Source organism: Anguilla anguilla, chromosome 11, assembly GCF_013347855.1.
Source record: "Anguilla anguilla isolate fAngAng1 chromosome 11, fAngAng1.pri, whole genome shotgun sequence".
Taxonomy (NCBI): Eukaryota; Metazoa; Chordata; class Actinopteri; order Anguilliformes; family Anguillidae; genus Anguilla; species Anguilla anguilla.
In genome coordinates this window covers 20,676,049-20,695,033 of record NC_049211.1, presented here as the reverse complement: position 1 = coordinate 20,695,033, position 18,985 = coordinate 20,676,049, and the positions used below count along the sequence as shown (strand labels likewise).

At 44.3% G+C, this 18,985-nt stretch overlaps 1 long non-coding RNA gene across 4 annotated transcripts; it reads right to left on the bottom strand.

Annotated features, from left to right (window-relative positions):
- Positions 1-2,341: 2,341 nt before the first annotated feature.
- LOC118207351 lies at positions 2,342-18,410 on the bottom strand. 4 transcript variants are annotated; one of them, XR_004761365.1, is made up of 6 exons: positions 17,646-18,410; positions 7,249-11,151; positions 6,836-6,964; positions 6,361-6,490; positions 5,881-6,061; positions 2,342-4,002 (listed from the first exon to the last, which is right to left on the bottom strand). It is a non-coding gene; the product is annotated as an uncharacterized LOC118207351 (long non-coding RNA). The 4 variants fall into 4 exon arrangements; XR_004761363.1 differs by having other exon boundaries at positions 6,361-6,964; positions 7,249-8,860; positions 11,051-11,151; XR_004761362.1 differs by having other exon boundaries at positions 6,361-6,964.
- Between the last annotated feature and the right edge of the window lie 575 nt (positions 18,411-18,985).

The following is an 18,985-nucleotide window of genomic DNA, read 5'->3' as shown; positions in this document are numbered from 1 at the left end:
AGGACACGCTCTGGAAGGCCTGGACGCTCCCACTGCACCCACCTAATCAACTGTCCTGCGCTGGGACACTGTGAAGCCTTCATTTATCTTGTCTGGGGGGCTAATTACCCCCTCATCGGCCTGCTCAGTCTCCCCCTCAGATGTGGCAGGACTGGACTGGGGGAGAACTTAGCAAATTAGCCCCCTATTAGAGCAGCAGGGCTCTCTGCTCGCTCTGTTCCGCGCAGCTGAAGTAGGCCTGCATCGGCCGAAGGGGGAAAACCAGTGAAAAGGCTCAATAATCTGTGCTGGGATTACCGCTGCCTTCCGGGGCTTGACAGACGACGCTTGCTCAGGTGTAAGGAGGCTTGGGACTCCCCTTGTTCTTTGTATTTTGCTGCCATTTTCACTTTTTTGTTCAAAGTCCCATTGTTAGACTGGGAACACTCTGCCACCTACTCTGCTGGATATCGGTCAAGATGAGCGTCGCGCAGCCTTTTGTGTTCAATGGCTGTTTTTGATTGCATACAGTGTTCAGTTGCTAAATTTAGTGGAGTTGGACTTGGATAAGTCCAAGTAGCATACTGAAGTGTCCAAAAGATTAAAGTAGCCACCAACTGAATTGCGTGCAAGTTCCTGCAATCTTGCGTGCTAGTTCCTGCTTGGCTGTTGTTATTTAGGATCCGTTTTAACTGCCATTACGGAATGAATCAAAGAGGAGTGGGGTGAGTTTGCAGTTGCGTTGGGGATCAGTGCGGCGTTTGTGGATTAATAGCTGTACCCGCTCTGCTTGGGAAATGAATGCTGCATGTTTCTGGATGGGCTCTTTCTGGACTCAACTTTTGATAATTTTGAGTGGAGTCTTGGTCTAATTCCTCTGTTATCTGTTTCCTGGGGGAGGGTGTGTGTGTGTGTGTGTGTGTGTGTGTGGGAGGGGGTTTCTGTGGATAAAGCCAGAAATTACCCAATTCCTTCCCCGTCCCAGCTGTTGGTGTAGAGCAGCTAATTGTGTCAGCGATCTTAAGCTCTCCCCCAAAGCTGCCCCCTAAAGCAGTTAGAGAGTACCCCAGTCCGGGCGTCATCATTTTCCAGCAACCATCCATCTTCCCCCTCGGATTAATTCTTCTCATTTCCGTGCCTCCCTCATAAATCCTGGCACAGTTAATTAATTTCACTTGCAACACGGGGCCCCGTAATACAGGATTGTTCTCGCAAACCCCATATTAATTATGCTATTTTACAGCAATCTCATTGAAGGCTGTGTTTCATCTTTCATAATTACATTTTCAACAACAACGGGCAACAAAAGAGTCTAATTATGGATTTGGCGCCGCGCTCCACGCAATAAGTCAACGCCGCAGCAGCGGCTAACCCAGCAGGATCGATGCTCGGGTTTTATTATTGTTATTATTGTTGTTATTATTTTAGCTGAGTGGGACGGCGGAGCATAATGCCGAACATATTGGAGCGATTTGCCAGACCAATAACATAAATCTTGTTAATAAAATTAGAGAGGATTATTGTCACATTAAGACCCTCATTTTCATCACTCTTTTGGCGATCTCATTCAGAGAGGAAAGTGTGTCTACGGTCCTGAAAGCCCCTTGCTATCTTTCGAAGTAACATTTTGCATCGGGGGGTAACAACATTTGGCGTCAGTCTGTAATTGGGCGGCCAGTGTACAGGCCGCACCTTCATACCTAATGGCCCGGTAACCTGTGCACTGCCCTCCCTGGTACTGAGTGATCCATCGGCGCTTGGGTCTCCAGGAGCACCACTGTCTGGGGCCCAGACCTGCCTCCTCCACTCGTCCGGCCCTGCGAGGAGCCACCCACACGACTGCGGTGACAGGCCATGAATCAAACCGCAGTTATGACAGCCCTCAGCTCTGTGGGGGTGGGCCACAGGGGCGGCCATTAGCACCCCTTTTGTGGCTAACCCTTACGGATTCATGACCTGCGGAGAAGAAGGGGGGGGGGGGGGGGCTGCGTGCACAACCCCAGCGTACTGCTTTCACCACCACCCTGCAGCCTGCTTGTCGCACACTCATCCAGCTTAGTTTGATTTCTGACAGATCTTTCTCAGTGCTCATTTCCTAAATCCTGAAACCAAAATGTGAAAATTTCCATATATTTAATAATTATCTGCAATTGATGTGGCTGTGGCAATAAATCATATCGAAACACATTTTGTAAAGGGGCAACTGCAGCATTTTGAATGTATGGAGAGGCTTGTCCATCTCATATTAAATGTTTTTACAGTTATTAATGTTTAATAAAACATTGGTAAATGCAGTATAGACTACTTCCTTGTATATTTAGTTCAGTATTAATAGAAATAGTAAAAATGACTAAGAAGCAGGTGAGGGTTTCCATTTTGGTCACTGTTGTTTTGTCATATTATTCTATCTAAAAAGTGCATATTGTAACCTCACATAGAGCATTCTCAATGAAGCCTACCAATTACCAACATTATCTCACCACCACATGTCTTTAGTGATATAATGCTATTTAAACTGCACCATATTTCAAAGTGTCGATGAGACTTTTTGTGTTTGGCTGGCAATTTGCCAATGTTGACCAATGTGAGCCTTTTTGCATTTAGGAAAATATTACTGTGTAGTAGAGTTAAGTGATGTGAAGCATTTAAATCCAGTCAGCCATTTGCAGTGTCCTCCTGAATACAATGGCTAGACTTTCAGTGCAGTTAGCAGTTTGCTTTTGCAGTACAGTGTTGAGTGCTGTTGTACAACACTTTCATGTTTGGTTAGGCATTTGCAGTGCATTGTTGAGTTCAGTGCTATGAAGCTTTCATGTTTGGTTAGGCATTTGCCATGCAGTGTTGAGTTCAGTGCTATGTAGCCTTCATGTTTGGTTAGGCATTTTCTGTGCAGTGTTGAGTGCAGTGCTATGTAGCCTTCATGTTTGGTTAGGCATTTGCCATGCAGTGTTGAGTTCAGTGCTATGTAGCCTTCATGTTTGGTTAGGCATTTGCCGTGCAGTGTTGAGTGCAGTGCTATGAAGCTTTCATGTTTGGTTAGGCATTTGCCATGCAGTGTTGAGTTCAGTGCTATGTAGCCTTCATGTTTGGTTAGGCATTTGCCGTGCAGTGTTGAGTGCAGTGCTATGAAGCCTTCATGTTTGGTTAGGCATTTTCTGTGCAGTGTTGAGTTCAGTGCTATGTAGCCTTCATGTTTGGTTAGGCATTTGCTGTGCAGTGTTGAGTTCAGTGCTATGAAGCCTTCATGTTTGTTAGGCATTTGCCATGCAGTGTTGAGTTCAGTGCTATGTAGCCTTCATGTTTGGTTAGGCATTTTCCGTGCAGTGTTGAGTTCAGTGCTATGAAGCCTTCATGTTTGTTAGGCATTTGCCGTGCAGTGTTGAGTGCAGTGCTATGAAGCCTTCATGTTTGGTTAGGCATTTGCTGTGCAGTGTTGAGTTCAGTGCTATGAAGCCTTCATGTTTGTTAGGCATTTGCTGTGCAGTGTTGAGTTCAGTGCTATGTAGCCTTCATGTTTGGTTAGGCATTTTCCGTGCAGTGTTGAGTTCAGTGCTATGAAGCCTTCATGTTTGTTAGGCATTTGCTGTGCAGTGTTGAGTTCAGTGCTATGTAGCCTTCATGTTTGGTTAGGCATTTTCCGTGCTGTGTTGAGTGCAGTGCTATGAAGCCTTCATGTTTAGTTAGGCATTTGCCGTGCAGTGTTGAGTGCAGTGGCGTGGGCAGTAAGTCCTGTCAAGTGGACCCTGGATAGTTTTTTTTTTTTTTCCCTCTGCCAAGGCCATCGGTGATCAGCAGAGGTTAAAAGTTACAAATCACCCCAACACACCCTCCTCCTCTCTCTGCTCCTCTCGCCCTGCTCCTCTGGGGGCCAGGTCTCATTCCTATTCCATGGCCGCCGCTTCCAGGGAGGGCCTTCTGGGACCCGAGGGCAATTACTCTACTCATTTAATTGGCGTTATCATTTTAGCAGGCTGACAGAGATGGATCACCACACTGGACCTGGCCACTGGTGTCTGTATGAGCCTGAGAGAGAGAGGGAGAGAGTGTGTGAGTGTGTGTGAGAGAGAGAGGGAGAGGGTGAGGGTGTGTGTGAGAGAGAGAGCGAGAGAGAGAGCGAGAGAGAGACTGGATCTACAGGTTAATAATTATGTTTAAAAGTTGGTTGACACAAACCAAAAGTTTTCTTTGGTTCTGGCCTATTTTGTGTGCTATTTTACCATGTGATTCCACATCTAAACAAATCTCTAAATGGCTGAAACATTGAATAGTCTTCACTTTATGAAAGTAAAAATCAGTATTACGGCACTGCGACTGCCAAATTTGGAGCTAATATGACTAAAATGAACTTCATGCCTACATTTTATGTCCTTAAATCTTTTCTTTTCATTTACACTGTATTACAGAAGCTCTGCACTATGTTACTTGATTGCAATGGTATATTTCCTGAGTGCCTGTAATTTCTGCTCTTCTGTATGGGGGGAGAGAGAGGAACGCATTGGACTAAGAGCTGAATATTAGCGTAGCCCAGCGTGAAGTAATGCTGCAACATAATGAGCCTCGGAGCAATGATGCCATAATTCAGGACCAGTAAAACTGTCACTTGAATTAAGAGGCACCCATTATAGGTGCTATACATGAGCTCTGGTTAAATTAAAGAGATCCAAAACGACGCGGTCTCTAGGGCCAAAGCGGGGAGATAATTTTAGCCACTTAGTGAATCATCCAGGTAGCAGTTCAGCTTCCACCCACGAATCTGACCTGGATTTACATCTGTTTCAGCACCACCGCTCCACCCCCCCCGTTCCCCCCTTCCCCCCTTCCACCACCACCGCCATCATTTGGGCTGAAGGCGCACTGCTGAACAGCTAACTGGGTTTTCATCGCTCACTGTAACCTCCTCCATTGCTCTCCAAGCCACAGCTGGAACAGTATCACAGGCGCAGAGCAAAGTGAGGAATCGCAGACACTGGATCAGTCTCATCTTAATGGCAAAATGTTTGAGGTTAGAATAAGAGCAGGCACTGATGATCCAGGATTAGTGGACAGAAAGCATGGTGAGCTAAGACAGGATCTATTATGCCCTTACCCATAAATGATAATCATACTCAGAATGCATTCCTTACCATTCACTTCAATGTGTGTGTAGTATGCACTGAACAGTATTTTCTCTAAAGAGGTACCCAGAAAAAAAGTCATATCTTTTACTCATTACAGCCCAGGCCTGAAACACATACATGGTTTCTGAGACCTCTTTAAACGATGTAGCAATCATGTCTGTGAGAAAAGATGATGTCACTATGCAATTTACAAAGGGCCTGATAGGTATGACCTTTGAGATACATGATGGACCCTGTTTGGTAGAGGTATGGTTCTTTTCCTAGTCTGCTTTCACCCGTCCCTTGTTCACTACAACCAAGAAACAAACACGTGGTCCTTGAGCTGTACATTATGCAGTGCATTGCCAGGGTCTAGGGGAATTGTTTTAATAAGTTTCAATCTATGTTTCTCGCACCTCCTGGTCACATACAGCGGTATGCCACCAGTGAAAAATTCCAATTCTACAGCAGATTAAAAAAAAGGGAGAGTAAAAATGGACAGGGGTAAGAAAGATAAAAAGAGAGTGAAAGATGGAAGAAGGACAGGAGCGATGGCAGGAGAGTCCCGGCTGAGTCCTCCCGCCGTGCGTGACCAGAGGGGCCGGGCCGGCGGAATATGAAAAATGAAAACTATAAGGGAGACAATAATAAAAATAGCTGTGAGAGTGGACAGGAGGAGTGAACAGCGTGCCGCCGATTGCTTCATTATTCACTGGCTCTTTCACACTGTAAAAATGTGCTGCACGCTGCAGAACCATGTATCACCACCGGCCCCAAACAAATGGGCTGTCTGCGCCGTATTTACCTCCAATTGTTCAAACGCTTGCAGGCAAATGCTTCCGGGTTCGGGGGAACGTCAGCTCGGGACAGACAGGTGGACGCGTCCGCAGCTGGGGACCCGTCTCCCGATCACGCCGTAGACTAAAGCGGGACAGGTGCCACCCTCACCCTCCCCGCTTTCCGGGTAAGCCCAGGTCTGGCTGGATCTGCGGGGGCAACAGAGGGCACTGTGGGGTAAAGCTGAATGGCGGATATGAATATGTGCTGATGCGGTTCAGTTGTGTCTGCACTTCCTGAGACGGTCTGTGGCACACTGTGCTGTGCCTTGGTGCTATTCTCTGTGCTTTAGCTCATTGTTTCTTAATTATTTTCAGTTAAAGCTGAGAGAGACATTTTGTGTGACTATTCTTTTTGTGCAAGGTTTTAGCCCACAGAGTTTATGCATACTAACACTATTGTTATTTAAGAAAAGCACACAAGCTCTCAGCTTGCTACAGTGCCTCACCTTGTTATTGTTTCTGTCAGTTGGAGAAATAGGGTGGGGGGGGGTGGTGGTGTTGGAGTCCTGAGCACTGATTCCATCTGGAACCATTTTGCGAGGAGTCGGTGACCTTGGTAACCCAGACTGACCTTGGCTAAGTGGGAGAGAAGGAGGGAGGGAGTGAGAGAGCATGGCTTGGATAGGCACAGCCTCACTCAGCCCTGGGAAACAATGGAGGACAACTTTGGGAATGCTCAGAAGGGCTGCTGTAGGAATGTGTGAGCGGGGAGGCAGGTGGCAGGGGAGGGGAGGGGAGGGGTAGTTAAACCAATCATCGATGCACCGCTCATTTCATCTTCGTCAATTTCATCCCATTCCCCTCGGTCGCGCTGCAGCGTGTAAAAACTAGACTTGAGGGCTGCTGAATCTTTCATGCTTCCCCCTCCTGTGATGGAGCGTGCTCCCTGCACAGGTCCGTCTGAAATGAGGTCTTCCTTACGCTCCTGGAAGGAGAGAGACAGGGGGGGCATCTGTCACTGTGGATCTGCATGGAGGTGCAGTGCAGGGGGCACTTCAGCGGATCCAGAGCGGGTCACTGAGCCGCTGGCAGCTGATTTGGCCTGATGCTCTGAAATGGAGAATACAGGCCTGCGTCAGTGAGTGGCAGACCCCCCAAGCCCCCCCAACACACTCAACCACTGCTTCAGCCATGCAGGCTTTCATCTGACATCTGGCTGCTGTTTCATACATGACCTGCCCACATGCTGGCTCGTGATCAGTTCCTGTGTTTTTCACATAATTGTTTGGGCCACAACTGAGACTGAACAAGCTGATCCTGGATCAGTTTTTTTTTTGGGGGGGGCGGTAATAAATGGTTTAATTATGACTTATGGTGCTGATGGCCCATCTCACCAGGTTATCCTCAGTTACACACAGGACACAAAGCAGAGCCCGGGACACACAGGACACAAAGCACTCTCTCCTAGAGAGATGCCCCCTTCCCTGCTCCTGTGGGTTTTCTTCTAGAGCAGCAGTGAGAGAGCAATGTGGGGTGGCTGAAAAAGAGAAACAAGGCTTTGGCTGTTTTAGACACTGGGATGTCTTTAGTTTGATCAGAAGAATAAGTTTTGTAAGTACACAGGTCTGAACTATAGCCCAGTCTATTATAATATAAGAAAAGAAAAAGATCTTCGATTCCTTGAAAAAAAATGTAAAGATGTCTGCATTTTTTCTGCCTTTGGATTCCAATATGCAGTGCAAGATTGTTGCCATAATTTATTTTGCTTAGCAGGTGTCCTGTAGGTGAGACAGTGTGTTTCCTTTTCATAATCACCCATTTCCAATAGCAGTTTTTTTTTTCCTGGAGCAAGTCAGGTAAAGTGCTCTGTTCAAAGATAAAACAACAGCTGAATCCCACTTTGGACCCAGTCCTGCAACACTCTGACACAGTTTTACCAATTACACCCCATGTTGTCCCATTTACATGCATATTCAACCTGCGGCATAAAACCAGTACCTCTACTGCAGCTAATGATCAAAAAGGGAATAACAGTAAATGACAGGAGCCTCATCACAATACGGTGGGAAATCTTCCCTGTGTGGCGTCATTATACACTGAGGGTGTGTGCTCAGTATCCGTAAGTATTCATTTTTGCATCTAATTAGGAAGGCTTCAGGACTAAGAGCGCTTTTTGATGAGCCTTTAGAAGGATCAGAGACAAATAAAAGGTGCGCTAATGTCCTTAAAATGCTACATTCAACCAAATTTTATTGACCAATTTCAGGCTGGTGTCTCCAAGTGATCATCATAGCCACAGATTTTGGGGGAGTTTGACTCAATTAGGAAAATATGTCTGTCCTGTTTCACTGAAGTTAAACTGACTTCACCTTTGTTGCATCTGTGTGGCTCCACTTAGAATGTCCATATCCTAGCAGATAACCTTGTGTCCAGAACAGCGTTCGTGTGTGCTTGTTTGCGCATGCGTGCGTGCATGTGTATGTGTGTGTGGCGTGTGTGTGTGTGTGTGTGTGTGCATGTGCTATGTGCACAGGGATGTGTACTTGTGTCTGAGGTGTAGTGCAGGCTGTACATTTTAGGCATGTGCACAGTCGTCATATATACCCATATAGTCTACTGTATGCATGTATTTTGTGTATACATAGATGTGTGTGCTTTTATGTGCATGGTAGAATGTGTGTGTGTAGTGTAGTTTGTGTGCGTGTTTTTTGTCCTGGCGCTCGTTACACACCCCTGTGATTATAAGAATAACCTTTCAGCCTGCGAGGCTGCGACAGTGCCTTGCCTGGGCTGTGGGGCTATTCCTTTTGATAAATACTCCCTAATTACACAACAACACTTACTGCCATCACCGCATGCCACCGTCCCCCTGGCCAAGATTAAACAGCTCCACTCTGCACTGAATTATTCCTTTTACGGCCATTATTCCCTCCTATTCACTTAAGGGCTCTATCTGCACCGCCGATCTGGCCGGCAGCACAAGTGCATGATGGGGTATATGTGTGCCTGCATGTGGGAGAGAGGAAGAGCGCCAGCTTTAGAGAGGCATTTCACCTTAATGCATTCACTAATGATAATACTTTAAACTACTGCACTGCAGGAACAACAACAACATGGGGTGGCCCGGACCTGGGGGGGGAGGAGAGCGAGAGGAAAACAAGAGAAGAACAAGAAGCGGGTTATTTAATTTATGTGGAAAGCGAGCAAGAGTGGCAGTGATACATGAGTTTGTTAGTCAATTGATAAAGGAGAGGAAATTTTTAAAAAACATTCATCACCAAAGGATATAGGCACCATATATCACCTATTTGCAAACAACAGGCTAATATTCATCCCGGGAATGATTCAGTGACCCGCTCGGATCCACAGGCAGGGTCGGCTCTGACCTAATTAATGGGAATGAAATGCCTTTGTTATTGGGAACAGTATTTAAACCAGAGAGCTTTCCACAGCCCCTTTAAAAATCAAATGCCTTCCTTTACTTCAGAAGAAAAGCTAGATAAATACTTGGGCTTTCAATTTTTACCAAATTAAGTAATGCTCTGACTCAAAGTGCAAATATGAAAGTAGCAAACCTATAAAAACTGAAACCTATGCATTTAGCAAAAGCAAACTCTAAAAGCATTCATTCACATCTATTTGTATCATAATTCTTTGAGTAGCTTATAAATGGTGAATACTCACTTTATGTCTCAGAAATTTAACTTGGTTTATTTCCACTTGCTTCAAAGTCTCTTTTTTATTGATTTGAACTGAAATCTTGAGATGACACATTGCCGCTGGCTGGCCTTTCCTTTTAATTTTGCTTCATTAATTCAATATACAGTATAACTAAGACTTTTAAATTGTCAGCCCTTATATTCAATTATTTAATTTACGGTGATTGATCGTTACTTACAGCTCCTAGCTTCCCCCAATTTTGAGTCTCGTAATGGTAAAGGACATTATAAGGAAAGATGAATGACGTTGCATTTATAAAAACCAATAAATACTCCCCTTATTCCCAGTAGGTGCTTCCATTTAAATAAACAAACAAACAAATAAATAAATAATACAAATTTATAAATAAATAAGTGAAGAGGGAGTGGGGGGTTGGAAGGGACGTCTTTGTTAAGATTCATATCCCAGATGGATAGCTTTTGCGGAGCGGGGTATTTGTTTTGCCCGGTAACGACACCAGGAGATTTGTTATTCCCTGGCGTTCCTGAGTTTTTCACATTGCTCCACATCCTGGGGACCATAATTCATCTGAACACCCCCAGTCCCCAAACAGATTTATTTACAAGCCTTATTTCTGTACAAATCTCCGCTTCACAGCCGTCAGCCCCAGAAGAGGGTCCCAACGCCTCTCCCGGCCTCTCCGAGAGATTTTTTTTTTTTAAGATTGTTTTTATTTTGTAAATCCAGGCACAGACCTGTTTTATTCCTGGTGCAATTGAGAATTTTGAACCTCAACACTGGCTTACTGGCCACCCAATGACATGTATCATTATTTATGGGGTGGGGAAATGAGACAAAGAATCACGCAGTTACAAATATATTAATGGCATATAAATTTGTTTGTGATGCAAAGTGTAAATGGACAATACATGGACTAGATTGCACTATAGCAGTTGTAAATGTTTTTTATTTTTTTTATTTCATAACATTAGAAGCTGTTCAGATTCATCATCCTATTAAATAAGCCCTCTTTAAATACTAACATTCACATTTTGTTACTGTTTTTGTTAAGAGCATTGCCTTGACCAAATGAAACTTTTTCATATTTGGTTTCACATCCATTATTTACTCATATAGAAGAACCTCACTCTCCATCAGCTCTCTCTGTACATATTTGAAGCATGGGCTAGGCTACATACAATGAAATGACTGAGTAAAATTCAGTGTAATTCAGTGTACTGTGCTCTGTGTGTGGTTCAGTACCATTTCAATGTGGCTAGAGCACCTTGGCAGTGAAGGTGTTGACTCCCATCCAGTGTTTTCTCGTTACTTTGTCAGAGCATTAATAGCTCTGCCTCCCCCACCCCACCTCCCCCTGTGTATATGTGTATTATAATTCTGTCACATACATTAATGCTGTTTGCAAACGTGAGCAGTTATTGTGACTAGCAGGTCCTGGGGCCGCTGTTTGTCAGAGGGGGTTGGGGACCATCGACAGTGCGCCGGTCCCTGCTGAAAGAGCTGGCATTTCCTTACCCTTTCCCTGGCAGCTCCGGCAGGACCACGCCTGTCAGGGCTCGGGGTGACGCGCGTGGGGCCGGGGTCGCGGGCGGCCACTGCAGCCCACTTCTTCATTCCTGCACAGGAGAACGGGAGAGATTCGGGGGGTTAGAGTGGGTGGGGGGGGAGGGGGCAAGCAAATACTGTAACCCCAAATGAAAACCATTTTTCACCCTAGCTGCTAAAAAAACCCCTTTCTTTTTTAGTCTCTTAATAAATGGGGAGAGAGGGTGGAAGTTGTAAAACACTGCGTGCTGGTGGGAATGAGTGGCAGGTGGGTGGTGGTGATGGTGGTGGTGGTGGGGTGGGGGAGTAGGGTGGCTGGAGAGGGGAGGTGTGGGGCTTGCAGGGAAGGTGTTGGGGTTCCTTGGTCCAGGGTTCCTCCGTATGTGAGTAATGACTCAGACTGCCACTCCGCCACTGTCGCCACATTTATAACAATCCCCAGGCCCTCTCCGCTCATTCCTCTGCGCCCCCACCCCCTGCCCGGGCTCAGGGGACATTAATCAGCCGTCGGTCAGGGGGACGGATGGCTTGCCTGGCAGTGCTCATCCATCCGCGTGGAACAGAGACGCTCATGCAGCACGCGCACCCGGGCTGGGCAACGCACTGCTCTAGTGTGTGTCTGTGTCTGTGCGTGTGTGGGGGGATGAAAACAGCACGGTCTTATATGTGCGTGTCACGGTCCTTCTCTGTGTGATAATGTGTGAAATAAAGCCCGGTGCTCAGTGTGTGCCTTTGTCTAAAGACACAAGGAGGCGCACTACACCCATCACTCCTGTGTGGCCAGTGCTCAGATCTCTGTGTCCCTGCCTGATCTTCTTAGTGCCTCGGTCCCATAGTGCCCCTGTCCCTCTCTCTCAAACACACAGCACAGTCCACTGGGACTGCCTCTTGATTCGGAGTACCGGAGCTGGAGGCCCCAGGTCCAACATCTCAGTGAACTGTACAAAAAACATAATTGTATAAAAAATTATTCAAAAAAGAGGCAGCCTTTTAAGCTTCAAACTCCTCAAAACAGCATCAAGACTTTTAAATAGGTCACAGTTATGGAACACTAATAGTAGTTTTAATCAGTTTTCAAGCATGTGTGTTTTAGCACGTGTTTGATCTGAGCGTTCCCCTGTTACGGAGCATGGCTGAGCTGCGTGTGCCAGCAGCCTCAGGCTGTGTGTGTACGGTGGGCCGTGCAGCGAGCGGCTCGTTCGGGGGCAGCTCCAGGCAGCCAGCTCAGATGACCAGGCCCACCCACCCGGGTAATGATTAGAGACCATGATACCCACACCAGGGTCTGCCAGCTGAGTCCTCATCAGCGCAGCCTCTGAGTGAATTAACGGAGCGCATCTCTTGATCCAGCTAACAGGTTACTGTGAGGCCTGCCTACTTACGGCTGTTGGGGGGGGAGGAACCTCCTCGGAATTCAGGCCTGCTGACCGCGGGAAGTTCTCCAGAATTGACGCGGAGCGCTAAAGGAAGCGGCGGGCTCTCCTCAGAATGCTTCTGCGGCGTTTGGTTAGCCCCGCGCAGGTCTCCGCCCCTCCCTTTTGCCCTCTTTCCCTTCACGCCCAATCTCCCCGGCCCCCGCTGTGAGAGCTTTGGCAGGCCCGGGCTCCGTGCAGGCAGGTGGCGCGTCGGCTTCTGGCAGAGGCGCAGAAATAAAAAGAAATATACGGCTCGGTCGCGTCTTAGCGCGCAGCTCCCCCTCCGCTTCTCAAAAGAGCCCTGGCCTCTGGGCTTCAGATGAAAAAGATGCCATCAGCAGAAACAATAACGTTAATGATAGCAAGCGGACAATGAAATATCTCCCAAACTTAGCACAAAGAAACCGTGCGCCTGTGCGCGCCGCGCAGCGAGGCAGCGCCGCCGTCTGCGCCGGTGGGGGGAGGCCGGCCTCTGGGAGAGAATATTCATCATTTTTAAACGGTATCATCTGAGTGGCCAGAGGAAGGAAGCATATCTGCAGTCTGTTCTGAGGGTTGGCCTGTCTTGTTCCCTGCTGTTTGGGATGCCAGGTTGGTGAGTGCTGTCCTCTGCCGTTTCTCTGGAAAAACAATGGAGGGTTTTCCCTGAACTCTGCCAGCAACCTGCTGCTCCTTGTGTCATTAATCATTCTTGCACCGTGCGTGCATTTGTGTGTTTGTCTGTCAGTGTGTGTGCATGTATACCTCAGGGAGAGTGTGAGTGATAGAAATGGAATGAAAGATGAATAGCGTTAATCTATGTGTTGGACTGAAAAAGGATTCTGGAAAAACTCAACAATGAGGGTGAAACCCTGTGTTTTCAGCAGACTTTCAATACTAAAATTAAAGGTGGGACAAGCGGTGTGCCTTGTTGAGAGAAGTCACTGAAGTTTTCTTTTTAACCAAATAAAAAAACAAAATTGAGGCCAAAGGAGGCAGCGGAGCTGCAGCGAGTCAGATTTGGGTTAAGAATGTGGGGTGTCATGCGGAGGGCAGGCTGCGGAGGGCAGGCTGCGGCCGGGCCGGATCGGGGCAGCTTTGGAGCGCAGGTTTCGCTGCCTGCGTGGGCGTGATTGATGCCGGAGGAGTGTAGGTAGATCCGGGGCTTTCTGGAATTTGCCGGACGTGCGTTCCTCTCCCATCGGGCCCAAAACTAAGCTTCTCAATCCTACGGACACCACCCCCCACCCTCTCCTTCCTCCCTTTTCCTCCTCCCCTCTCCCCTACCCACTCCATCCAAAACCAGGGTCATTTATCACAGGGCAGGAGAGGAACCCCAGGCCTGCAGGGCCTTGTCAGGTGCCGCAATCGGCTCTTTGTGCCGGCCAGCAAACAAGTGTCGGATCAGCAAAAGTCTATTAAAGGCTGGTGGGCTTTTCAGAGGCAATTGGTAGCGGGTCACTGCTTCCAGAGCTGTGCTATCCTCCTCGCTGCTCAGACCCCTCTTTGTGTCGCTCGTCGGGGTGACATAGATCCGCCGAAGATTAATGATTTTTAGCGGCCGTTGGTTTTTATTCTCTCCGCGCTCGCACTGGAAGCTGGGCAGAGCGCTTGTTCTCTCCACCCCTTCCTCAGGCCACAACGCCGGCCACATCCCAAGCTGCCTCCAGTGCTTCTTAACTGGGTGTCACAGTGTCTTCTCCATAGCGATTTAAACTGGATTTCTGCTGCACGGCTTTAGCATGATGAACAGGGTGCATTGTTTTACGGTAGTTCCACTCTGTAATGATGTTGAGTTGAGAATTCTAAGGGGTTTTTGTGTGTTTCACATAACCTGCGAATGTGGTGGCAGTGGCATACCACAGATTTAAAAAACAAAAGATGAGTTTGGCAACTCTAAACAGGATTTATGCATGGCTTTTATCTACCCTCATTTCATGTGCTGAGCCTAGTTTTAATGTGCTCCAGAAGTAAACAAAGAGTCTTTTCCTAACGCATCTGAACTAATATCAGGTTACAAACCTCCTTTGTAAAGATGAACTACTCCACTCTTTCTCAAAGTTCTGTCTGTATGAAAGCTGGCTGGTAGTATGAATCCACAGTAGTAGAACTCATTGTCTGTGCAGGTCTTGACCTATACAGAATTTTTTTTTTCTTTCCATAAGACAACAATGCAAAGAAATAAATGTATTTATTATGCCTCTGCATTGCCAAGCCATGTGATCACCATTACTGAGCCACATGAAATACTGAAGCTGTGACCAGTAGTGACATAGTGTTATTGTACTGCATTCAGATTCAGTAATAATCGTGGAACTGCATGAAACCTGAAACAGGACAACAAAATTGTGAATATGCCATAATTCCTACAAATTCATGTCATGAACACAAAGTATACTGTAGCAATGTATTGAATGAATTGTGAGAATGAAAGATTTTGTTTAAAATTTTTTGTAATTCAGAAACTTCAAGCTTTCTGATTGTTGCAGCAACCACACTTATTCATTTGATTATTTCTTATCCATGGTCAGGTCCACAGTTTAAATGTCTCATGTGTCATTTTACGGAGCATTTATTCGGTTTATTTTGATATGTTCTTTTGTTTGGCTAAATGGTGCACGACTGAATAAAGCCAGTTATTTTGAGCCCGCCGCAGCGGTTGAATGTGGCTCGTCTAGCAACATTTTTTAAGGTTTGCAAAAAAACTTTTAAGAAGTGTGTTCTTTAGTGGTTTGAACTGTTTGAGTTTGCATGTGCGCACTGCGGCCTCAAGACGTTCATTATAAAGTAGTACGCGTGAAGGGGGAATAAATACAAAACCACTAACTACTGCCTCTTTAAGCGTATGGCCTGCAATTACTTTCAATGCATGCAAACCTCGTCCTTATTATTAAAATAAAACAAATATTTACATTGTCATGTTTCGGCTGTATTTGCCTTTTAATCGCAAGATTTCACGCAGGCTAGCCACTGAAAGACTGCCTTGTTCAGATTTATTTATTTATTTGATTATTATTGGGTTTTTTTTTTTTGGTTTTTTTTGCAATTCCGAGTCGTTTCGTGGAGTTGTATGTTGATTATCTGACTGTGGTTCGGTTACTACGCTTGTAGTGAAATGTATTAAACCTTTCAAAAATGAATAAAAACACATTTAAATAAGTAGCCTTTTAAAAATGTTATCTTATTTCACCAGTAGAGGCACTCTAGTCCCAAGAATGTTCTTGACTACCAGATACTGTAAAATAAATAAATAAATAATAAATAAATAAATAAATAAACAAACATGACTTTTCTCTTCTGCTAATACATATATGATTCCTGTCCCTTAATGTACGACTGACCGTTGCAGTTATAATAGTTCAGCTTAATATGCTTTCGAGAAATTCAGTTTTGAATCGTAGGCCCCTATTTGCAAAAATTAAGCCTTAGATTAATTTGTCATCTTCTTTCTTGTCAATATAGTACACGTTTCCATTTCAAAGCAAATCGACAAGCTTTTTTTCGATTTATCAGGTTGGTTGCATGTTGTCTAATCACTTGCCCCAATTTTGGTCCATATGTTTGCCAGCCTGGTGCCGGAGAGGTTGTGTTCTCATGTATGCGAGTTCTGGGTTTTACATTCATGGGATTTGAGTTAACTAAAGTATCGAATAGAATCTGTGTACAACTTACAGTTTGCTTACACCAATGGCCTCAACCTGTGATGTGTTTCACAATATTTGCACGGATGGTTATGAGATATGTAGTGAACCCTCATATGTAGTGAACCAGTGAATGTTGCGTGTTACAATGGAAACGCGCAGTCGTGTTGTTTGCGTTGAATGTATTACAGTTTAAGAGCATGTTTACTTGTTTATAAACCAATGCATAAATCATTTTAAAGCTAATTAACTTCTGGCAAACTGAACATCACATTCAAGAAAATAATACAATTCTAAATATGCCTACAATGACTGGCAAAAATAAACAGGATAAAATATTCTTGATGGAAATGTAAGTATCCCATATCAAACATCTATCAACAAACAACTATCAGCGTTGCCAATATATCATTGAACCATTAGCTGTCATTTAGAAAGTTACGTTTATGTATTTATTTTTTAACGAGAAATGACTTCGACTTAGGCTATAGGCTACATCTCGTTGTGTAGTAAAACTACATTTCCACACTGAAACAAATAATAATTTAATAAATACGTTTCATCGTCCTCATTGATTAGAATTGTCATGCCAGAATGTAAAGTTTCAATAATTAAAATTTAGGGTACAAAAATGTATTCAAGGTCAAAACCAAATAAATACTTCCTTGCTCGTTTTTGATGCGCCTGTCTATACGTTTTAACCTTTGCAAGTGATGTGGACGCTGTAATCTATATTCCTAGTAAGGAGCGCTGTACAGTGGTTCAGTATCGAAGAGCAAGTTTTACAGTGTAGCCCAGGATACATCAAAGACAGATTTGCTGTTCCCTATACCTATAATGCTTCTCTCTGGTGCGAAAAGGTTTAGGTAGCATAGTCTATAAGTTAATTTATAAAATCAAAATCAAATGATAGTTGTCATATTTCAAAAATACAAAACTATACCGTATAACTGGAATTAAAACTCTAGCCTGTTTATCTTTTAACTGGTATATTGAATATTTTTCCTAGTCCAATAATCAACTTTTACTTTGTTTAAGTGTACAAATATAAAATACTACATAGCCGATTATGTGTAAACCTTTAAGTTTAAAAATGTATATAACTGAGCATATTTCCAGAGGATGAGAAATTCTTGGTCTGGCTCCAAATTAGCCTTTTCCTGATCTCGTGAGCAGAATGGTGAGAACAAAAATATTGCTATATTTCGCTGAACTCTTAACGCCGCAAATGCATTACGCTCTGACAGGCAATCAGTCATGTTTTCTTGAGAATTTTTGATTAATGGACGAATCTCTTAAAATTATCTATTTATGTTAACCATTACACCAATAAATAACCTAGAAGCAGTTGGGGAAAAAAATAATCCCCCATTGCATTTTAACGGCTGCATTAGAAAATAAATTTTACATTTTTAAAAATATATGTATTTAACAATATGGAGTAATCTTCCGATAATTTTGCCATGCATGCAGCCGATAAACACCTTGGAAAGAAAGGACCCTTGACAGTGTTCACCACGCCTTCCTTACCTATATACATCAGCGCTGGTGATCTGTCCTAAATTCTTGCAAGTACAGTCCTGGTCCCATGTAGAATCTTTTGCGTAGCCACAAGATTAACTGCCCCCTTGTTATTTTACGCGATGACAGGCCTGTATAATTTCAGATGCTTAAGAACTCCCGGCAGCGTTGTAGGCTGCCGGGAGGCTGTATAGGCATTATAAGGTCCGCTACGGAGCACCTTGTCAACTGTTAAAGGCAACATTTTAAAGGTGATTTTATTTCTGTTATTCATTCTTAAAATTCGTAGGATGGGAATCTCATTAGTCTAAATAAGCAAGCATCAACACTTTTTTTCGCTGTCTATAAGCACACGGATCACTTAATAGATCATTAACCACCAATATGGTGCTGACTTAGACATTTTTACATCTCCTCTCCATTACAACCTGCTATTACCGAAGAGGGAAATCCTACGGCAGGACTGGGTATATTAGAGTGCATTACTACATACTAATGGCATGGCTGCAGGGCCGGCCTCAAAGCAAGCATGTGCTTTCGCATGTCTGTTTTTGCGTGGTAAACATAACGCATACCTGTAGAATGTACCACGGAGTGGGATTATTTTAAGTTTTATTCTTAGACACATTAAATGCTTGCTTGACGTTGATGCATAGATTCCTATTTTTTCTTGAAATAAACGCTGTTGTAAATAAAACATTTGTAAAACTGCACGACCGTTCACGCCTCTTCTTATTGTAGAATAGCAGAATTTATCCATTACGTTTTTTGTTGTTATTGTTTGTTTGTTTGCTTTATTCAGGTATAGTCCATGTCTTAACATAAGGTCACATGAATGATGGAGTATCTGTAAAGCAGACGGAAAGGAATAGTTTCACCGATCAGAGCAAGCAAAATGATCAACAACAACAACAACTGTAATATTAACCATTATTATTATTATTATTATTATTATTATTATTATTAATCATAATAATAATAATTATAATAATAATAATAATAATAATAACGTGAGGTCATTAAAGGTTGGGTATACGTCGCTCGCCAGTCCATGTCTTTATACCAACCATTCATAATCTCATTTATAATTTATTTTTTTCAACATGTCAATAGTAGGAACTAACGCCAATGTACCAAGCAACGAATACTGAAAAGGTTGATTCCCAAATTTTACCTTTTGTCATTAAAAATTGGGTGGGGTCATATTTATTCTTACTTGTGTTATAACGACAGCGTGCAGAAAAGGGAGGAAGGTGACAGGAAGGTGACATGTTATCAAACGTCCATCTTAAAGTCACGCAAGGTCATTTTGGAGTAGACCCGCATACGATTTCGTTGGAATCACAGGG